Source organism: Heteronotia binoei, unplaced genomic scaffold (assembly GCF_032191835.1).
Source record: "Heteronotia binoei isolate CCM8104 ecotype False Entrance Well unplaced genomic scaffold, APGP_CSIRO_Hbin_v1 ptg000965l, whole genome shotgun sequence".
NCBI lineage: Eukaryota > Metazoa > Chordata > Lepidosauria > Squamata > Gekkonidae > Heteronotia > Heteronotia binoei.
The window spans coordinates 221924-242500 of NW_026800139.1; the positions used below are offsets into that span (position 1 = coordinate 221924).

Sequence of the window (20577 nt, forward strand, 5' to 3'; positions counted from 1 at the left end):
ATTCTCCATTATAGCCTATGAGATTCATTAGAATGCATGGGCCCATATGGTAAGGGTTAGGGTTAGGGTTAGAGTTCAGGACACACTTATGTTTGGGTGAATATTGGGGTTGGGTTTAGGGATGGGTAAGATGTATTTTTAATATCGCACTGAATGGTACACTCTGGTTGGGAAAAATTTTGGATGTTTTTCCATTCTCCATTATAGCCTATGAGATTCATTAGAATGAATGGCCCCATATGGTAAGGGTTAGGGTTAGGGTTAGAGTTCAGGACACACTTATGTTTGGGTGAATATTGGGGTTGGGTTTAGGGATGGGTAAGATGTATTTTTAATATCACACTGAATGGTACACTCTTGATGGGGAAAAATTTTGGATAGTTTTCCATTCTCCATTATAGCCTATGAGATTCATTAGAATGAATGGGCCCGTATGGTAAGGGTTAGGGTTAGTGTTAGAGTTCAGGACACACTTATGTTTGGGTGAATATTGGGTTGGGTTTAGGGTTGGGTAAGATGTATTTTTAATATCACACTGAATGGTACACTCTTGATGGGGAAAAATTTTGGATGTTTTTCCATTCTCCATTATAGCCTATGAGATTCATTAGAATGAATGGGCCCATATGGTAAGGGTTAGGGTTAGGGTTAGAGTTCAGGACACACTTATGTTTGGGTGAATATTGGGGTTGGGTTTGGGTTGGGTAAGATGTATTTTTTATATCACACTGAATGGTACACTATCGATGGAGAAACAATTTGGATGTTTTTCCATTCTCCATTATAGCCTATGAGATTCATTAGAATGCATGGGCCCATATGGTAAGGGTTAGGGTTAGGGTTAGAGTTCAGGACACACTTATGTTTGGGTGAATATTGGGGTTGGGTTTAGGGATGGGTAAGATGTATTTTTAATATCACACTGAATGGTACACTCTTGATGGGGAAAAATTTTGGATGTTTTTCCATTCTCCATTATAGCCTATGAGATTCATTAGAATGAATGGGCCCATATGGTAAGGGTTAGGGTTAGCGTTAGAGTTCAGGACACACATATTTTCGCTTTAAAATTGGGGTCCGGTTTAGGGATGGGTAAGATGTATTTTTAATATCACACTGAATGGTGCACTATTAACGGAGAAAAATTTTGGATGTTTTTCCATTCTCCATTATAGCCTATGAGATTCATTAGAATGAATGGGCCCATATGGTAAGGGTTAGGGTTAGGGTTAGAGTTCAGGACACACTTAGGTTTGGGTGAATATTGGGGTTGGGTTTAGGGATGGGTAAGATGTATTTTTAATATCACACTGAATGGTACACTCTTGATGGGGAAAAATTTTGGATGTTTTTCCATTCTCCATTATAGCCTATGAGATTCATTAGAATGAATGGGCCCATATGGTAAGGGTTAGGGTTAGGGTTAGAATTCAGGACACACTTATGTTTGGGTGAATATTGGGGTTGGGTTTAGGGATGGGTAAGATGTATTTTTAATATCACACTGAATGGTACTCTCTTGATGGGGAAAAATTTTGGATGTTTTTCCATTCTCCATTATAGCCTATGAGATTCATTAGAATGAATGGGACCATATGGTAAGGGTTAGGGTTAGTGTTAGAGTTCAGGACACACTTATGTTTGGGTGAATATTGGGTTGGGTTTAGGGTTGGGTAAGATGTATTTTTAATATCACACTGAATGGTACACTCTTGATGGGGAAAAATTTTGGATGTTTTTCCATTCTCCATTATAGCCTATGAGATTCATTAGAATGAATGGGCCCATATGGTAAGGGTTAGGGTTAGGGTTAGAGTTCAGGACACACTTATGTTTGGGTGAATATTGGGGTTGGGTTTAGGGTTGGGTAAGATGTATTTTTAATATCACACTGAATGGTACACTATCGATGGAGAAACAATTTGGATGTTTTTCCATTCTCCATTATAGCCTATGAGATTCATTAGAATGCATGGGCCCATATGGTAAGGGTTAGGGTTAGGGTTAGAGTTCAGGACACACTTATGTTTGGGTGAATATTGGGGTTGGGTTTAGGGATGGGTAAGATGTATTTTTAATATCACACTGAATGGTACACTCTTGATGGGGAAAAATTTTGGATGTTTTTCCATTCTCCATTATAGCCTATGAGATTCATTAGAATGAATGGGCCCATATGGTAAGGGTTAGGGTTAGCGTTAGAGTTCAGGACACACATATTTTCGCTTTAAAATTGGGGTCAGGTTTAGGGATGGGTAAGATGTATTTTTAATATCACACTGAATGGTGCACTATTAACGGAGAAAAATTTTGGATGTTTTTCCATTCTCCATTATAGCCTATGAGATTCATTAGAATGAATGGGCCCATATGGTAAGGGTTAGGGTTAGGGTTAGAGTTCAGGACACACTTAGGTTTGGGTGAATATTGGGGTTGGGTTTAGGGATGGGTAAGATGTATTTTTAATATCACACTGAATGGTACACTCTTGATGGGGAAAAATTTTGGATGTTTTTCCATTCTCCATTATAGCCTATGAGATTCATTAGAATGAATGGGCCCATATGGTAAGGGTTAGGGTTAGGGTTAGAATTCAGGACACACTTATGTTTGGGTGAATATTGGGGTTGGGTTTAGGGATGGGTAAGATGTATTTTTAATATCACACTGAATGGTACTCTCTTGATGGGGAAAAATTTTGGATGTTTTTCCATTCTCCATTATAGCCTATGAGATTCATTAGAATGAATGGGCCCATATGGTAAGGGTTAGGGTTAGGGTTAGAGTTCAGGACACACTTAGGTTTGGGTGAATATTGGGGTTGGGTTTAGGGATGGGTAAGATGTATTTTTAATATCACACTGAATGGTACACTCTTGATGGGGAAAAATTTTGGATGTTTTTCCATTCTCCATTATAGCCTATGAGATTCATTAGAATGAATGGGCCCATATGGTAAGGGTTAGGGTTAGGGTTAGAATTCAGGACACACTTATGTTTGGGTGAATATTGGGGTTGGGTTTAGGGATGGGTAAGATGTATTTTTAATATCACACTGAATGGTGCACTATTGATGGAGAAAAATTTTGGATGTTTTTCCATTCTCCATTATAGCCTATGAGATTCATTAGAATGAATGGGCCCATATGGTAAGGGTTAGGGTTAGGGTTAGAGTTCAGGACACACTTAGGTTTGGGTGAATATTGGGGTTGGGTTTAGGGATGGGTAAGATGTATTTTTAATATCACACTGAATGGTACACTCTTGATGGGGAAAATTTTTGGATGGTTTTCCATTCTCCATTATAGCCTATGAGATTCATTAGAATGAATGGGCCCATATGGTAAGGGTTAGGGTTAGGGTTAGAGTTCAGGACACACATATTTTCGCTTTAAAATTGGGGTCTGGTTTAGGGATGGGTAAGATGTATTTTTAATATCACACTGAATGGTGCACTATTGATGGAGAAAAATTTTGGATGTTTTTCCATTCTCCATTATAGCCTATGAGATTCATTAGAATGAATGGGCCCATATGGTAAGGGTTAGGGTTAGGGTTAGAGTTCAGGACACACATATTTTCGCTTTAAAATTGGGGTCTGGTTTAGGGATGGGTAAGATGTATTTTTAATATCACACTTAATGGTGCACTATTGATAGAGAAAAATTTTGGATGTTTTTCCATTCTCCATTATAGCCTATGAGATTCATTAGAATGAATGGGCCCATATGGTAAGGGTTAGGGTTAGGGTTAGAGTTCAGGACACACTTAGGTTTGGGTGAATATTGGGGTTGGGTTTAGGGATGGGTAAAATGTATTTTTAATATCACACTGAATGGTACACTCTTGATGGGGAAAAATTTTGGATGTTTTTCCATTCTCCATTATAGCCTATGAGATTCATTAGAATGAATGGGCCCATATGGTAAGGGTTAGGGTTAGGGTTAGAGTTCAGGACACACTTAGGTTTGGGTGAATATTGGGTTTGGGTTTAGGGATGGGTAAAATGTATTTTTAATATCACACTGAATGGTACACTCTTGATGGGGAAAAATTTTGGATGTTTTTCCATTCTCCATTATAGCCTATGAGATTCATTAGAATGAATGGGCCCATATGGTAAGGGTTAGGGTTAGGGTTAGAGTTCAGGACACGAATATTTTCGCTTTAAAATTGGGGTCTGGTTTAGGGATGGGTAAGATGTATTTTTAATATCACACTGAATGGTGCACTATTGATGGAGAAAAATTTTGGATGTTTTTCCATTCTCCATTATAGCCTATGAGATTCATTAGAATGAATGGGCCCATATGGTAAGGGTTAGGGTTAGGGTTAGAGTTCAGGACACACTTAGGTTTGGGTGAATATTGGGGTTGGGTTTAGGGATGGGTAAGATGTATTTTTAATATCACACTGAATGGTACACTCTTGATGGGGAAAAATTTTGGATGGTTTTCCATTCTCCATTATAGCCTATGAGATTCATTAGAATGAATGGGCCCATATGGTAAGGGTTAGGGTTAGGGTTAGAGTTCAGGACACACATATTTTCGCTTTAAAATTGGGGTCTGGTTTAGGGATGGGTAAGATGTATTTTTAATATCACACTGAATGGTGCACTATTGATGGAGAAAAATTTTGGATGTTTTTCCATTCTCCATTATAGCCTATGAGATTCATTAGAATGAATGGGCCCATATGGTAAGGGTTAGGGTTAGGGTTAGAGTTCAGGACATACTTACGTTTGGGTGAATATTGGGGTTGGGTTTAGGGATGGGTAAGATGTATTTTTAATATCACACTGAATGGTACACTCTTGATGGGGAAAAATTTTGGATGTTTTTCCATTCTCCATTATAGCCTATGAGATTCATTAGAATGAATGGGCCCATATGGTAAGGGTTAGGGTTAGGGTTAGAGTTCAGGACACGAATATTTTCGCTTTAAAATTGGGGTCTGGTTTAGGGATGGGTAAGATGTATTTTTAATATCACACTGAATGGTGCACTATTGACGGAGAAAAATTTTGGATGTTTTTCCATTCTCCATTATAGCCTATGAGATTTATTAGAATGAATGGGCCAATATGGTAAGGGTTAGGGTTAGGGTTAGAGTTCAGGACACACTTAGGTTTGAGTGAATATTGGGGTTGGGTTTAGGGATGGGTAAGATGTATTTTTAATATCACACTGAATGGTACACTCTTGATGGGGAAAAATTTTGGATGTTTTTCCATTCTCCATTATAGCCTATGAGATTCATTAGAATGAATGGGCCCATATGGTAAGGGTTAGGGTTAGGGTTAGAGTTCAGGACACACTTAGGTTTGGGTGAATATTGGGTTTGGGTTTAGGGATGGGTAAAATGTATTTTTAATATCACACTGAATGGTACACTCTTGATGGGGAAAAATTTTGGATGTTTTTCCATTCTCCATTATAGCCTATGAGATTCATTAGAATGAATGGGCCCATGTGGTAAGGGTTAGGGTTAGGGTTAGAGTTCAGGACACGAATATTTTCGCTTTAAAATTGGGGTCTGGTTTAGGGATGGGTAAGATGTATTTTTAATATCACACTGAATGGTGCACTATTGATGGAGAAAAATTTTGGATGTTTTTCCATTCTCCATTATAGCCTATGAGATTCATTAGAATGAATGGGCCCATATGGTAAGGGTTAGGGTTAGGGTTAGAGTTCAGGACACACTTAGGTTTGGGTGAATATTGGGGTTGGGTTTAGGGATGGGTAAGATGTATTTTTAATATCACACTGAATGGTACACTCTTGATGGGGAAAAATTTTGGATGGTTTTCCATTCTCCATTATAGCCTATGAGATTCATTAGAATGAATGGGCCCATATGGTAAGGGTTAGGGTTAGGGTTAGAGTTCAGGACACACATATTTTCGCTTTAAAATTGGGGTCTGGTTTAGGGATGGGTAAGATGTATTTTTAATATCACACTGAATGGTGCACTATTGATGGAGAAAAATTTTGGATGTTTTTCCATTCTCCATTATAGCCTATGAGATTCATTAGAATGAATGGGCCCATATGGTAAGGGTTAGGGTTAGGGTTAGAGTTCAGGACATACTTACGTTTGGGTGAATATTGGGGTTGGGTTTAGGGATGGGTAAGATGTATTTTTAATATCACACTGAATGGTACACTCTTGATGGGGAAAAATTTTGGATGTTTTTCCATTCTCCATTATAGCCTATGAGATTCATTAGAATGAATGGGCCCATATGGTAAGGGTTAGGGTTAGGGTTAGAGTTCAGGACACGAATATTTTCGCTTTAAAATTGGGGTCTGGTTTAGGGATGGGTAAGATGTATTTTTAATATCACACTGAATGGTGCACTATTGACGGAGAAAAATTTTGGATGTTTTTCCATTCTCCATTATAGCCTATGAGATTTATTAGAATGAATGGGCCAATATGGTAAGGGTTAGGGTTAGGGTTAGAGTTCAGGACACACTTAGGTTTGAGTGAATATTGGGGTTGGGTTTAGGGATGGGTAAGATCTATTTTTAATATCACACTGAATGGTACACTCTTGATGGGGAAAAATTTTGGATGTTTTTCCATTCTCCATTATAGCCTATGAGATTCATTAGAATGAATGGGCCCATATGGTAAGGGTTAGGGTTAGGGTTAGAGTTCAGGACACACTTAGGTTTGGGTGAATATTGGGTTTGGGTTTAGGGATGGGTAAAATGTATTTTTAATATCACACTGAATGGTACACTCTTGATGGGGAAAAATTTTGGATGTTTTTCCATTCTCCATTATAGCCTATGAGATTCATTAGAATGAATGGGCCCATATGGTAAGGGTTAGGGTTAGGGTTAGAGTTCAGGACACGAATATTTTCGCTTTAAAATTGGGGTCTGGTTTAGGGATGGGTAAGATGTATTTTTAATATCACACTGAATGGTGCACTATTGACGGAGAAAAATTTTGGATGTTTTTCCATTCTCCATTATAGCCTATGAGATTCATTAGAATGAATGGGCCCATATGGTAAGGGTTAGGGTTAGGGTTAGAGTTCAGGACACACTTAGGTTTGGGTGAATATTGGGGTTGGGTTTAGGGATGGGTAAGATGTATTTTTAATATCACACTGAATGGTACACTCTTGAAGGGGAAAAATTTTGGATGGTTTTCCATTCTCCATTATAGCCTATGAGATTCATTAGAATGAATGGGCCCATATGGTAAGGGTTAGGGTTAGAGTTCAGGACACACTTAGGTTTGGGTGAATATTGGGTTTGGGTTTAGGGATGGGTAAAATGTATTTTTAATATCACACTGAATGGTCCACTCTTGATGGGGAAAGATTTTAGATGAACATATATGAACATATGAAACTGCCTTATACTGAATCAGACCCTTGGTCCATCAAAGTCAGTATTGTCTTCTCAGACTTGCAGCGGCTCTCCAGGCTCTCAAGCTGAGGTTTTTCACACCTGTTTGCCTGGACCCTTTTTTTGGAGATGCCGGGGATTGAACCTGGGACCTTCTGCTTCTCAAGCAGATGCTCTACCACTGAGCCACCTTCCCTCCCTGTTTTTCCATTCTCCATTATAGCCTATGAGATTCATTAGAATGAATGGGCCCATATGGTAAGGGTTAGGGTTAGGGTTAGAGTTCAGGAAACACTTATCTTTGGGTGAATATTGGGGTTGGGTTTAGGGATGGGTAAGATGTATTTTTAATATCACACTGAATGGTGCACAATTGACGGAGAAAAATTTTGGATGTTTTTCCATTCTCCATTATAGCCTATGAGATTCATTAGAATGAATGGGCCCATATGGTAAGGGTTGGGGTTAGGGTTAGAGTTCAGGACACACTTAGGTTTGGGTGAATATTGGGGTTGGGTTTAGGGATGGGTAAGATGTATTTTTAATATCACACTGAATGGTACACTCTTGATGGGGAAAAATTTTGGATGTTTTTCCATTCTCCATTATAGCCTATGAGATTCATTAGAATGAATGGGCCCATATGGTAAGGGTTAGGGTTAGGGTTAGAGTTCAGGACACACATATTTTCGCTTTAAAATTGGGGTCTGGTTTAGGGATGGGTAAGATGTATTTTTAATATCACACTTAATGGTGCACTATTGATAGAGAAAAATTTTGGATGTTTTTCCATTCTCCATTATAGCCTATGAGATTCACTAGAATGAATGGGCCCATATGGTAAGGGTTAGGGTTAGGGTTAGAGTTCAGGACACACTTAGGTTTGGGTGAATATTGGGGTTGGGTTTAGGGATGGGTAAAATGTATTTTTAATATCACACTGAATGGTACACTATTGATGGGGAAAAATTTTGGATGTTTTTCCATTCTCCATTATAGCCTATGAGATTCATTAGAATGAATGGGCCCATATGGTAAGGGTTAGGGTTAGGGTTAGAGTTCAGGACACACTTAGGTTTGGGTGAATATTGGGTTTGGGTTTAGGGATGGGTAAAATGTATTTTTAATATCACACTGAATGGTACACTCTTGATGGGGAAAAATTTTGGATGTTTTTCCATTCTCCATTATAGCCTATGAGATTCATTAGAATGAATGGGCCCATATGGTAAGGGTTAGGGTTAGGGTTAGAGTTCAGGACACGAATATTTTCGCTTTAAAATTGGGGTCTGGTTTAGGGATGGGTAAGATGTATTTTTAATATCACACTGAATGGTGCACTATTGATGGAGAAAATATTTGGATGTTTTTCCATTCTCCATTATAGCCTATGAGATTCATTAGAATGAATGGGACCATATGGTAAGGGTTAGGGTTAGGGTTAGAGTTCAGGACACACTTAGGTTTGGGTGAATATTGGGGTTGGGTTTAGGGATGGGTAAGATGTATTTTTAATATCACACTGAATGGTACACTCTTGATGGGGAAAAATTTTGGATGTTTTTCCATTCTCCATTATAGCCTATGAGATTCATTAGAATGAATGGGCCCATATGGTAAGGGTTAGGGTTAGGGTTAGAGTTCAGGACACACATATTTTCGCTTTAAAATTGGGGTCTGGTTTAGGGATGGGTAAGATGTATTTTTAATATCACACTGAATGGTGCACTATTGATGGAGAAAAATTTTGGATGTTTTTCCATTCTCCATTATAGCCTATGAGATTCATTAGAATGAATGGGCCCATATGGTAAGGGTTAGGGTTAGGGTTAGAGTTCAGGACATACTTACGTTTGGGTGAATATTGGGGTTGGGTTTAGGGATGGGTAAGATGTATTTTTAATATCACACTGAATGGTACACTCTTGATGGGGAAAAATTTTGGATGTTTTTCCATTCTCCATTATAGCCTATGAGATTCATTAGAATGAATGGGCCCATATGGTAAGGGTTACGGTTAGAGTTCAGGACACACTTATGTTTGGGTGAATATTGGGGTTGGGTTTAGGGATGGGTAAGATGTATTTTTAATATCACACTGAATGGTACACTCTTGATGGGGAAAAATTTTGGATGGTTTTCCATTCTCCATTATAGCCTTTGAGATTCATTAGAATGAATGGGCCCATATGGTAAGGGTTAGGGTTAGAGTTCAGGAAACACTTATCTTTGGGTGAATATTGGGGTTGGGTTTAGGGATGGGTAAGATGTATTTTTAATATCACACTGAATGGTGCACTATTGACTGAGAAAAATTTGGATGTTTTTCCATTCTCCATTATAGCCTATGAGATTCATTAGAATGAATGAGCCCATATGGTAAGGGTTAGGGTTAGGGTTAGAGTTCAGGACACACTTAGGTTTGGGTGAATATTGGGGTTGGGTTTAGGGATGGGTAAAATGTATTTTTAATATCACACTGAATGGTCCACTCTTGATGGGGAAAGATTTTGGATGAACATATATGAACATATGAAACTGCCTTATACTGAATCAGACCCTTGGTCCATCAAAGTCAGTATTGTCTTCTCAGACTTGCAGCGGCTCTCCAGGCTCTCAAGCTGAGGTTTTTCACACCTGTTTGCCTGGACCCTTTTTTTGGAGATGCCGGGGATTGAACCTGGGACCTTCTGCTTCTCAAGCAGATGCTCTACCACTGAGCCACCTTCCCTCCCTGTTTTTCCATTCTCCATTATAGCCTATGAGATTCATTAGAATGAATGGGCCCATATGGTAAGGGTTAGGGTTAGGGTTAGAGTTCAGGAAACACTTATCTTTGGGTGAATATTGGGGTTGGGTTTAGGGATGGGTAAGATGTATTTTTAATATCACACTGAATGGTGCACAATTGACGGAGAAAAATTTTGGATGTTTTTCCATTCTCCATTATAGCCTATGAGATTCATTAGAATGAATGGGCCCATATGGTAAGGGTTGGGGTTAGGGTTAGAGTTCAGGACACACTTAGGTTTGGGTGAATATTGGGGTTGGGTTTAGGGATGGGTAAAATGAATTTTAAATATCACACTGAATGGTACACTCTTGATGGGGAAAAATTTTGGATGTTTTTCCATTCTCCATTATAGCCTATGAGATTCATTAGAATGAATGGGCCCATATGGTAAGGGTTACGGTTAGAGTTCAGGACACACTTATGTTTGGGTGAATATTGGGGTTGGGTTTAGGGATGGGTAAGATGTATTTTTAATATCACACTGAATGGTACACTCTTGATGGGGAAAAATTTTGGATGGTTTTCCATTCTCCATTATAGCCTTTGAGATTCATTAGAATGAATGGGCCCATATGGTAAGGGTTAGGGTTAGAGTTCAGGAAACACTTATCTTTGGGTGAATATTGGGGTTGGGTTTAGGGATGGGTAAGATGTATTTTTAATATCACACTGAATGGTGCACTATTGACTGAGAAAAATTTGGATGTTTTTCCATTCTCCATTATAGCCTATGAGATTCATTAGAATGAATGAGCCCATATGGTAAGGGTTAGGGTTAGGGTTAGAGTTCAGGACACACTTAGGTTTGGGTGAATATTGGGGTTGGGTTTAGGGATGGGTAAAATGTATTTTTAATATCACACTGAATGGTCCACTCTTGATGGGGAAAGATTTTGGATGAACATATATGAACATATGAAACTGCCTTATACTGAATCAGACCCTTGGTCCATCAAAGTCAGTATTGTCTTCTCAGACTTGCAGCGGCTCTCCAGGCTCTCAAGCTGAGGTTTTTCACACCTGTTTGCCTGGACCCTTTTTTTGGAGATGCCGGGGATTGAACCTGGGACCTTCTGCTTCTCAAGCAGATGCTCTACCACTGAGCCACCTTCCCTCCCTGTTTTTCCATTCTCCATTATAGCCTATGAGATTCATTAGAATGAATGGGCCCATATGGTAAGGGTTAGGGTTAGGGTTAGAGTTCAGGAAACACTTATCTTTGGGTGAATATTGGGGTTGGGTTTAGGGATGGGTAAGATGTATTTTTAATATCACACTGAATGGTGCACAATTGACGGAGAAAAATTTTGGATGTTTTTCCATTCTCCATTATAGCCTATGAGATTCATTAGAATGAATGGGCCCATATGGTAAGGGTTAGGGTTAGGGTTAGAGTTCAGGACACACATATTTTCGCTTTAAAATTGGGGTCTGGTTTAGGGATGGGTAAGATGTATTTTTAATATCACACTGAATGGTGCACTATTGATGGAGAAAAATTTTGGATGTTTTTCCATTCTCCATTATAGCCTATGAGATTCATTAGAATGAATGGGCCCATATGGTAAGGGTTACGGTTAGAGTTCAGGACACACTTATGTTTGGGTGAATATTGGGGTTGGGTTTAGGGATGGGTAAGATGTATTTTTAATATCACACTGAATGGTACACTCTTGATGGGGAAAAATTTTGGATGGTTTTCCATTCTCCATTATAGCCTTTGAGATTCATTAGAATGAATGGGCCCATATGGTAAGGGTTAGGGTTAGAGTTCAGGAAACACTTATCTTTGGGTGAATATTGGGGTTGGGTTTAGGGATGGGTAAGATGTATTTTTAATATCACACTGAATGGTGCACTATTGACTGAGAAAAATTTGGATGTTTTTCCATTCTCCATTATAGCCTATGAGATTCATTAGAATGAATGAGCCCATATGGTAAGGGTTAGGGTTAGGGTTAGAGTTCAGGACACACTTAGGTTTGGGTGAATATTGGGGTTGGGTTTAGGGATGGGTAAAATGTATTTTTAATATCACACTGAATGGTCCACTCTTGATGGGGAAAGATTTTGGATGAACATATATGAACATATGAAACTGCCTTATACTGAATCAGACCCTTGGTCCATCAAAGTCAGTATTGTCTTCTCAGACTTGCAGCGGCTCTCCAGGCTCTCAAGCTGAGGTTTTTCACACCTGTTTGCCTGGACCCTTTTTTTGGAGATGCCGGGGATTGAACCTGGGACCTTCTGCTTCTCAAGCAGATGCTCTACCACTGAGCCACCTTCCCTCCCTGTTTTTCCATTCTCCATTATAGCCTATGAGATTCATTAGAATGAATGGGCCCATATGGTAAGGGTTAGGGTTAGGGTTAGAGTTCAGGAAACACTTATCTTTGGGTGAATATTGGGGTTGGGTTTAGGGATGGGTAAGATGTATTTTTAATATCACACTGAATGGTGCACAATTGACGGAGAAAAATTTTGGATGTTTTTCCATTCTCCATTATAGCCTATGAGATTCATTAGAATGAATGGGCCCATATGGTAAGGGTTGGGGTTAGGGTTAGAGTTCAGGACACACTTAGGTTTGGGTGAATATTGGGGTTGGGTTTAGGGATGGGTAAAATGAATTTTAAATATCACACTGAATGGTACACTCTTGATGGGGAAAAATTTTGGATGTTTTTCCATTCTCCATTATAGCCTATGAGATTCATTAGAATGAATGGGCCCATATGGTAAGGGTTACGGTTAGAGTTCAGGACACACTTATGTTTGGGTGAATATTGGGGTTGGGTTTAGGGATGGGTAAGATGTATTTTTAATATCACACTGAATGGTACACTCTTGATGGGGAAAAATTTTGGATGGTTTTCCATTCTCCATTATAGCCTTTGAGATTCATTAGAATGAATGGGCCCATATGGTAAGGGTTAGGGTTAGAGTTCAGGAAACACTTATCTTTGGGTGAATATTGGGGTTGGGTTTAGGGATGGGTAAGATGTATTTTTAATATCACACTGAATGGTGCACTATTGACTGAGAAAAATTTGGATGTTTTTCCATTCTCCATTATAGCCTATGAGATTCATTAGAATGAATGAGCCCATATGGTAAGGGTTAGGGTTAGGGTTAGAGTTCAGGACACACTTAGGTTTGGGTGAATATTGGGGTTGGGTTTAGGGATGGGTAAAATGTATTTTTAATATCACACTGAATGGTCCACTCTTGATGGGGAAAGATTTTGGATGAACATATATGAACATATGAAACTGCCTTATACTGAATCAGACCCTTGGTCCATCAAAGTCAGTATTGTCTTCTCAGACTTGCAGCGGCTCTCCAGGCTCTCAAGCTGAGGTTTTTCACACCTGTTTGCCTGGACCCTTTTTTTGGAGATGCCGGGGATTGAACCTGGGACCTTCTGCTTCTCAAGCAGATGCTCTACCACTGAGCCACCTTCCCTCCCTGTTTTTCCATTCTCCATTATAGCCTATGAGATTCATTAGAATGAATGGGCCCATATGGTAAGGGTTAGGGTTAGGGTTAGAGTTCAGGAAACACTTATCTTTGGGTGAATATTGGGGTTGGGTTTAGGGATGGGTAAGATGTATTTTTAATATCACACTGAATGGTGCACAATTGACGGAGAAAAATTTTGGATGTTTTTCCATTCTCCATTATAGCCTATGAGATTCATTAGAATGAATGGGCCCATATGGTAAGGGTTAGGGTTAGGGTTAGAGTTCAGGACACACATATTTTCGCTTTAAAATTGGGGTCTGGTTTAGGGATGGGTAAGATGTATTTTTAATATCACACTGAATGGTGCACTATTGATGGAGAAAAATTTTGGATGTTTTTCCATTCTCCATTATAGCCTATGAGATTCATTAGAATGAATGGGCCCATATGGTAAGGGTTACGGTTAGAGTTCAGGACACACTTATGTTTGGGTGAATATTGGGGTTGGGTTTAGGGATGGGTAAGATGTATTTTTAATATCACACTGAATGGTACACTCTTGATGGGGAAAAATTTTGGATGGTTTTCCATTCTCCATTATAGCCTTTGAGATTCATTAGAATGAATGGGCCCATATGGTAAGGGTTAGGGTTAGAGTTCAGGAAACACTTATCTTTGGGTGAATATTGGGGTTGGGTTTAGGGATGGGTAAGATGTATTTTTAATATCACACTGAATGGTGCACTATTGACTGAGAAAAATTTGGATGTTTTTCCATTCTCCATTATAGCCTATGAGATTCATTAGAATGAATGAGCCCATATGGTAAGGGTTAGGGTTAGGGTTAGAGTTCAGGACACACTTAGGTTTGGGTGAATATTGGGGTTGGGTTTAGGGATGGGTAAAATGTATTTTTAATATCACACTGAATGGTCCACTCTTGATGGGGAAAGATTTTGGATGAACATATATGAACATATGAAACTGCCTTATACTGAATCAGACCCTTGGTCCATCAAAGTCAGTATTGTCTTCTCAGACTTGCAGCGGCTCTCCAGGCTCTCAAGCTGAGGTTTTTCACACCTGTTTGCCTGGACCCTTTTTTTGGAGATGCCGGGGATTGAACCTGGGACCTTCTGCTTCTCAAGCAGATGCTCTACCACTGAGCCACCTTCCCTCCCTGTTTTTCCATTCTCCATTATAGCCTATGAGATTCATTAGAATGAATGGGCCCATATGGTAAGGGTTAGGGTTAGGGTTAGAGTTCAGGAAACACTTATCTTTGGGTGAATATTGGGGTTGGGTTTAGGGATGGGTAAGATGTATTTTTAATATCACACTGAATGGTGCACAATTGACGGAGAAAAATTTTGGATGTTTTTCCATTCTCCATTATAGCCTATGAGATTCATTAGAATGAATGGGCCCATATGGTAAGGGTTGGGGTTAGGGTTAGAGTTCAGGACACACTTAGGTTTGGGTGAATATTGGGGTTGGGTTTAGGGATGGGTAAAATGAATTTTAAATATCACACTGAATGGTACACTCTTGATGGGGAAAAATTTTGGATGTTTTTCCATTCTCCATTATAGCCTATGAGATTCATTAGAATGAATGGGCCCATATGGTAAGGGTTACGGTTAGAGTTCAGGACACACTTATGTTTGGGTGAATATTGGGGTTGGGTTTAGGGATGGGTAAGATGTATTTTTAATATCACACTGAATGGTACACTCTTGATGGGGAAAAATTTTGGATGGTTTTCCATTCTCCATTATAGCCTTTGAGATTCATTAGAATGAATGGGCCCATATGGTAAGGGTTAGGGTTAGAGTTCAGGAAACACTTATCTTTGGGTGAATATTGGGGTTGGGTTTAGGGATGGGTAAGATGTATTTTTAATATCACACTGAATGGTGCACTATTGACTGAGAAAAATTTGGATGTTTTTCCATTCTCCATTATAGCCTATGAGATTCATTAGAATGAATGAGCCCATATGGTAAGGGTTAGGGTTAGGGTTAGAGTTCAGGACACACTTAGGTTTGGGTGAATATTGGGGTTGGGTTTAGGGATGGGTAAAATGTATTTTTAATATCACACTGAATGGTCCACTCTTGATGGGGAAAGATTTTGGATGAACATATATGAACATATGAAACTGCCTTATACTGAATCAGACCCTTGGTCCATCAAAGTCAGTATTGTCTTCTCAGACTTGCAGCGGCTCTCCAGGCTCTCAAGCTGAGGTTTTTCACACCTGTTTGCCTGGACCCTTTTTTTGGAGATGCCGGGGATTGAACCTGGGACCTTCTGCTTCTCAAGCAGATGCTCTACCACTGAGCCACCTTCCCTCCCTGTTTTTCCATTCTCCATTATAGCCTATGAGATTCATTAGAATGAATGGGCCCATATGGTAAGGGTTAGGGTTAGGGTTAGAGTTCAGGAAACACTTATCTTTGGGTGAATATTGGGGTTGGGTTTAGGGATGGGTAAGATGTATTTTTAATATCACACTGAATGGTGCACAATTGACGGAGAAAAATTTTGGATGTTTTTCCATTCTCCATTATAGCCTATGAGATTCATTAGAATGAATGGGCCCATATGGTAAGGGTTGGGGTTAGGGTTAGAGTTCAGGACACACTTAGGTTTGGGTGAATATTGGGGTTGGGTTTAGGGATGGGTAAAATGAATTTTAAATATCACACTGAATGGTACACTCTTGATGGGGAAAAATTTTGGATGTTTTTCCATTCTCCATTATAGCCTATGAGATTCATTAGAATGAATGGGCCCATATGGTAAGGGTTACGGTTAGAGTTCAGGACACACTTATGTTTGGGTGAATATTGGGGTTGGGTTTAGGGATGGGTAAGATGTATTTTTAATATCACACTGAATGGTACACTCTTGATGGGGAAAATTTTGGATGGTTTTCCATTCTCCATTATAGCCTATGAGATTCATTAGAATGAATGGGCCCATATGGTAAGGGTTAGGGTTAGAGTTCAGGAAACACTTATCTTTGGGTGAATATTGGGGTTGGGTTTAGGGATGGGTAAGATGTATTTTTAATATCACACTGAATGGTGCACTATTGACTGAGAAAAATTTGGATGTTTTTCCATTCTCCATTATAGCCTATGAGATTGATTAGAATGAATGGGCCCATATGGTAAGGGTTAGGGTTAGGGTTAGAGTTCAGGACACACTTAGGTTTGGGTGAATATTGGGGTTGGGTTTAGGGATGGGTAAAATGTATTTTTAATATCACACTGAATGGTACACTCTTGATGGGGAAAAATTTTGGATGTTTTTCCATTCTCCATTATAGCCTATGAGATTCATTAGAATGAATGGGCCCATATGGTAAGGGTTAGGGTTAGGGTTAGAGTTCAGGAAACACTTATCTTTGGGTTAATACTGGGGTTGGGTTTAGGGATGGGTAAGATGTATTTTTAATATCACACTGATGGTGCACTATTGACGGAGAAAAATTTTGGATGTTTTTCCATTCTCCATTATAGCCTATGAGATTCATTAGAATGAATGAGCCCATATGGTAAGGGTTAGGGTTAGGGTTAGAGTTCAGGACACACTTAGGTTTGGGTGAATATTGGGGTTGGGTTTAGGGATGGGTAAAATGTATTTTTAATATCACACTGAATGGTCCACTCTTGATGGGGAAAGATTTTGGATGAACATATATGAACATATGAAACTGCCTTATACTGAATCAGACCCTTGGTCCATCAAAGTCAGTATTGTCTTCTCAGACTTGCAGCGGCTCTCCAGGCTCTCAAGCTGAGGTTTTTCACACCTGTTTGCCTGGACCCTTTTTTTGGAGATGCCGGGGATTGAACCTGGGACCTTCTGCTTCTCAAGCAGATGCTCTACCACTGAGCCACCTTCCCTCCCTGTTTTTCCATTCTCCATTATAGCCTATGAGATTCATTAGAATGAATGGGCCCATATGGTAAGGGTTAGGGTTAGGGTTAGAGTTCAGGAAACACTTATCTTTGGGTGAATATTGGGGTTGGGTTTAGGGATGGGTAAGATGTATTTTTAATATCACACTGAATGGTGCACAATTGACGGAGAAAAATTTTGGATGTTTTTCCATTCTCCATTATAGCCTATGAGATTCATTAGAATGAATGGGCCCATATGGTAAGGGTTGGGGTTAGGGTTAGAGTTCAGGACACACTTAGGTTTGGGTGAATATTGGGGTTGGGTTTAGGGATGGGTAAAATGAATTTTAAATATCACACTGAATGGTACACTCTTGATGGGGAAAAATTTTGGATGTTTTTCCATTCTCCATTATAGCCTATGAGATTCATTAGAATGAATGGGCCCATATGGTAAGGGTTACGGTTAGAGTTCAGGACACACTTATGTTTGGGTGAATATTGGGGTTGGGTTTAGGGATGGGTAAGATGTATTTTTAATATCACACTGAATGGTACACTCTTGATGGGGAAAATTTTGGATGGTTTTCCATTCTCCATTATAGCCTATGAGATTCTTTAGAATGAATGGGCCCATATGGTAAGGGTTAGGGTTAGAGTTCAGGAAACACTTATCTTTGGGTGAATATTGGGGTTGGGTTTAGGGATGGGTAAGATGTATTTTTAATATCACACTGAATGGTGCACTATTGACTGAGAAAAATTTGGATGTTTTTCCATTCTCCATTATAGCCTATGAGATTGATTAGAATGAATGGGCCCATATGGTAAGGGTTAGGGTTAGGGTTAGAGTTCAGGACACACTTAGGTTTGGGTGAATATTGGGGTTGGGTTTAGGGATGGGTAAAATGTATTTTTAATATCACACTGAATGGTACACTCTTGATGGGGAAAAATTTTGGATGTTTTTCCATTCTCCATTATAGCCTATGAGATTCATTAGAATGAATGGGCCCATATGGTAAGGGTTAGGGTTAGGGTTAGAGTTCAGGAAACACTTATCTTTGGGTTAATACTGGGGTTGGGTTTAGGGATGGGTAAGATGTATTTTTAATATCACACTGATGGTGCACTATTGACGGAGAAAAATTTTGGATGTTTTTCCATTCTCCATTATAGCCTATGAGATTCATTAGAATGAATGGGCCCATATGGTAAGGGTTAGAGTTCAGGACACACTTAGGTTTGGGTGAATATTGGGGTTGGGTTTAGGGATGGGTAAGATGTATTTTTAATATCACACTGAATGGTACACTCTTGATGAGGAAAAATTTTGGATGTTTTTCCATTCTCCATTATAGCCTATGAGATTCATTAGAATGAATGGGCCCATATGGTAAGGGTTAGGGTTAGGGTTAGAGTTCAGGACACACTTATGTTTGGGTGAATATTGGGGTTGGGTTTAGGGATGGGTAGGGTGGCCAGACCGTCCCGGGAGCCCGGGAATGTCCCGGTTCTCCCCCCCTATTCCCGCCTCCCGGGCTGGCTCTACCGGGACCATTTAGAGGTCCCGGTTTAGCCAGCCCCGGACGCGGTGGGCCGCGGGCGCCAGTGGGGAAGGCAGCGAGTGAGGGAGGGAGCACCCCTGCGCACGCGCAGGGACGCTCCCTCCCTCACTCACCGCTTTCCCCGCCCGCGCGCGGGGCCGGCAGCGGTGGCGGAGGCCTCTCCGCGGCCTCCGCTGGTCGCTGGAAGCCCTCCAGAGGGACCAGCGGAGGCAGCGGAGAGGCCGCGGAGCAGCCGGCGCTGGTCCCGGAAGGCCTTCCAGAGCCTCTGGAAGGCCTTCCGGGACCACCGCCGACCAGCGAAGGCCTCTCCGCGGCCTCCGCTGGTCCCTGGAGGCCCTCTAGAGTCTCTGGAGGGCCTCCAGGGACCAGCGGAGGCCGCGGAGAGGCCGCGGAGCAGCCGGCGCTGGTCCCTGGAGGCCTCCAGAGGCCAGCGCCGGCAGCTCCCTCCCTCCCTCGCCGCCTTCCCCGCCCGCGCGCGGGCCCGGCGGAGGCCAGGGAAGCGTAGGAGAGGCCGCCGCCGCAGGACTCGCCGCCACTGGACTCTCCGCCGCCCTGGAAGCAGGTAAGGGGGCCGAAAGCGGGGGGGCGGCCTTCCTTTCTTCCCTCCCTCCTCCCTTCCTTCCTTTCTTCCTTCCTTCCTTCCCTCACTCCCTTCCCTTCCTTCCTTCCCTCCCTCCTCCCTTCCTTCCTTCCTTCCTTTCTTCCTTCCTTCCTTCCCTCACTCCCTTCCCTTCCTTCCTTCCTTCCTTCCCTCCCTCCTCCCTTCCTTCCTTTCTTCCTTCCTTCCCTCCCTCCCTTCCCTTCCTTCCTTCCCTCCCTCCTCCCTTCCTTCCTTTCTTTCTTCCTTCCTTCCCTCCCTCCCTCCCTCCCTCCCCCCTTCCTTCCTTCCCTCCCTCCCTCCCCCCTTCCTTCCCTCCTCCCTCCCCCCTTCCTTCCTTCCTTCCTCCCTTCCCTTCCCTCCCTTCCTTCCCTCCTTATGTTCTTATGTGACACAGAGTGTTGGACTGGAGACGCCACTGGCCTGATCCAACAGGGCTTCTCTTATGTTCTTATGTGGCACAGAGTGTTGGACTTGAGGGGCCACTGGCCTGATCCAACAGGGCTTCTCTTATGTTCTTATGTGACACAGAGTGTTGGACTGGATAGGCCATTGGCCTGATCCAACACGGCTTCTCTTATGTTCTTATGTGACACAGAGTGTTGGACTGGATGGGCCACTGGCCTGATCCAACAGGGCTTCTCTTATGTTCTTATGTGACACAGAGCGTTGGACTGGATGGGCCACTGGCCTGATCCAACATGGCTTCTCTGATGTTCTTCTGTGACACAGAGTGTTGGACTGGATGGGCCACTGGCCTGATCTAACAGGGCTTCTCTTATGTTCTTATGTGACGCAGAGTGTTGGACTGGATGGGCCACTGGCCTGATCCAACAGGGCTTCTCTTATGTTCTTATGTGAC

The 20577-nt window shown here is 41.1% G+C and overlaps 8 non-coding genes across 8 annotated transcripts; all 8 read right to left on the reverse strand.

Moving 5' to 3' along the window:
• Positions 1-7497: 7497 nt before the first annotated feature.
• On the reverse strand, positions 7498-7569 carry TRNAL-GAG (transfer RNA leucine (anticodon GAG)). Its single transcript has one exon. It is a non-coding gene; the product is annotated as a tRNA-Leu (tRNA).
• A 2463-nt stretch (positions 7570-10032) lies between these two features.
• Positions 10033-10104, reverse strand: TRNAL-GAG (transfer RNA leucine (anticodon GAG)). The gene has a single exon. It is a non-coding gene; the product is annotated as a tRNA-Leu (tRNA).
• Positions 10105-11209: 1105 nt separating this feature from the next.
• On the reverse strand, positions 11210-11281 carry TRNAL-GAG (transfer RNA leucine (anticodon GAG)). The gene has a single exon. It is a non-coding gene; the product is annotated as a tRNA-Leu (tRNA).
• A 1105-nt stretch (positions 11282-12386) lies between these two features.
• On the reverse strand, positions 12387-12458 carry TRNAL-GAG (transfer RNA leucine (anticodon GAG)). The gene has a single exon. It is a non-coding gene; the product is annotated as a tRNA-Leu (tRNA).
• Positions 12459-13563: 1105 nt separating this feature from the next.
• On the reverse strand, positions 13564-13635 carry TRNAL-GAG (transfer RNA leucine (anticodon GAG)). Its single transcript has one exon. It is a non-coding gene; the product is annotated as a tRNA-Leu (tRNA).
• A 1105-nt stretch (positions 13636-14740) lies between these two features.
• TRNAL-GAG (transfer RNA leucine (anticodon GAG)) lies at positions 14741-14812 on the reverse strand. Its single transcript has one exon. It is a non-coding gene; the product is annotated as a tRNA-Leu (tRNA).
• A 1105-nt stretch (positions 14813-15917) lies between these two features.
• Positions 15918-15989, reverse strand: TRNAL-GAG (transfer RNA leucine (anticodon GAG)). The gene has a single exon. It is a non-coding gene; the product is annotated as a tRNA-Leu (tRNA).
• Positions 15990-17480: 1491 nt separating this feature from the next.
• Positions 17481-17552, reverse strand: TRNAL-GAG (transfer RNA leucine (anticodon GAG)). Its single transcript has one exon. It is a non-coding gene; the product is annotated as a tRNA-Leu (tRNA).
• Positions 17553-20577: the final 3025 nt, after the last annotated feature.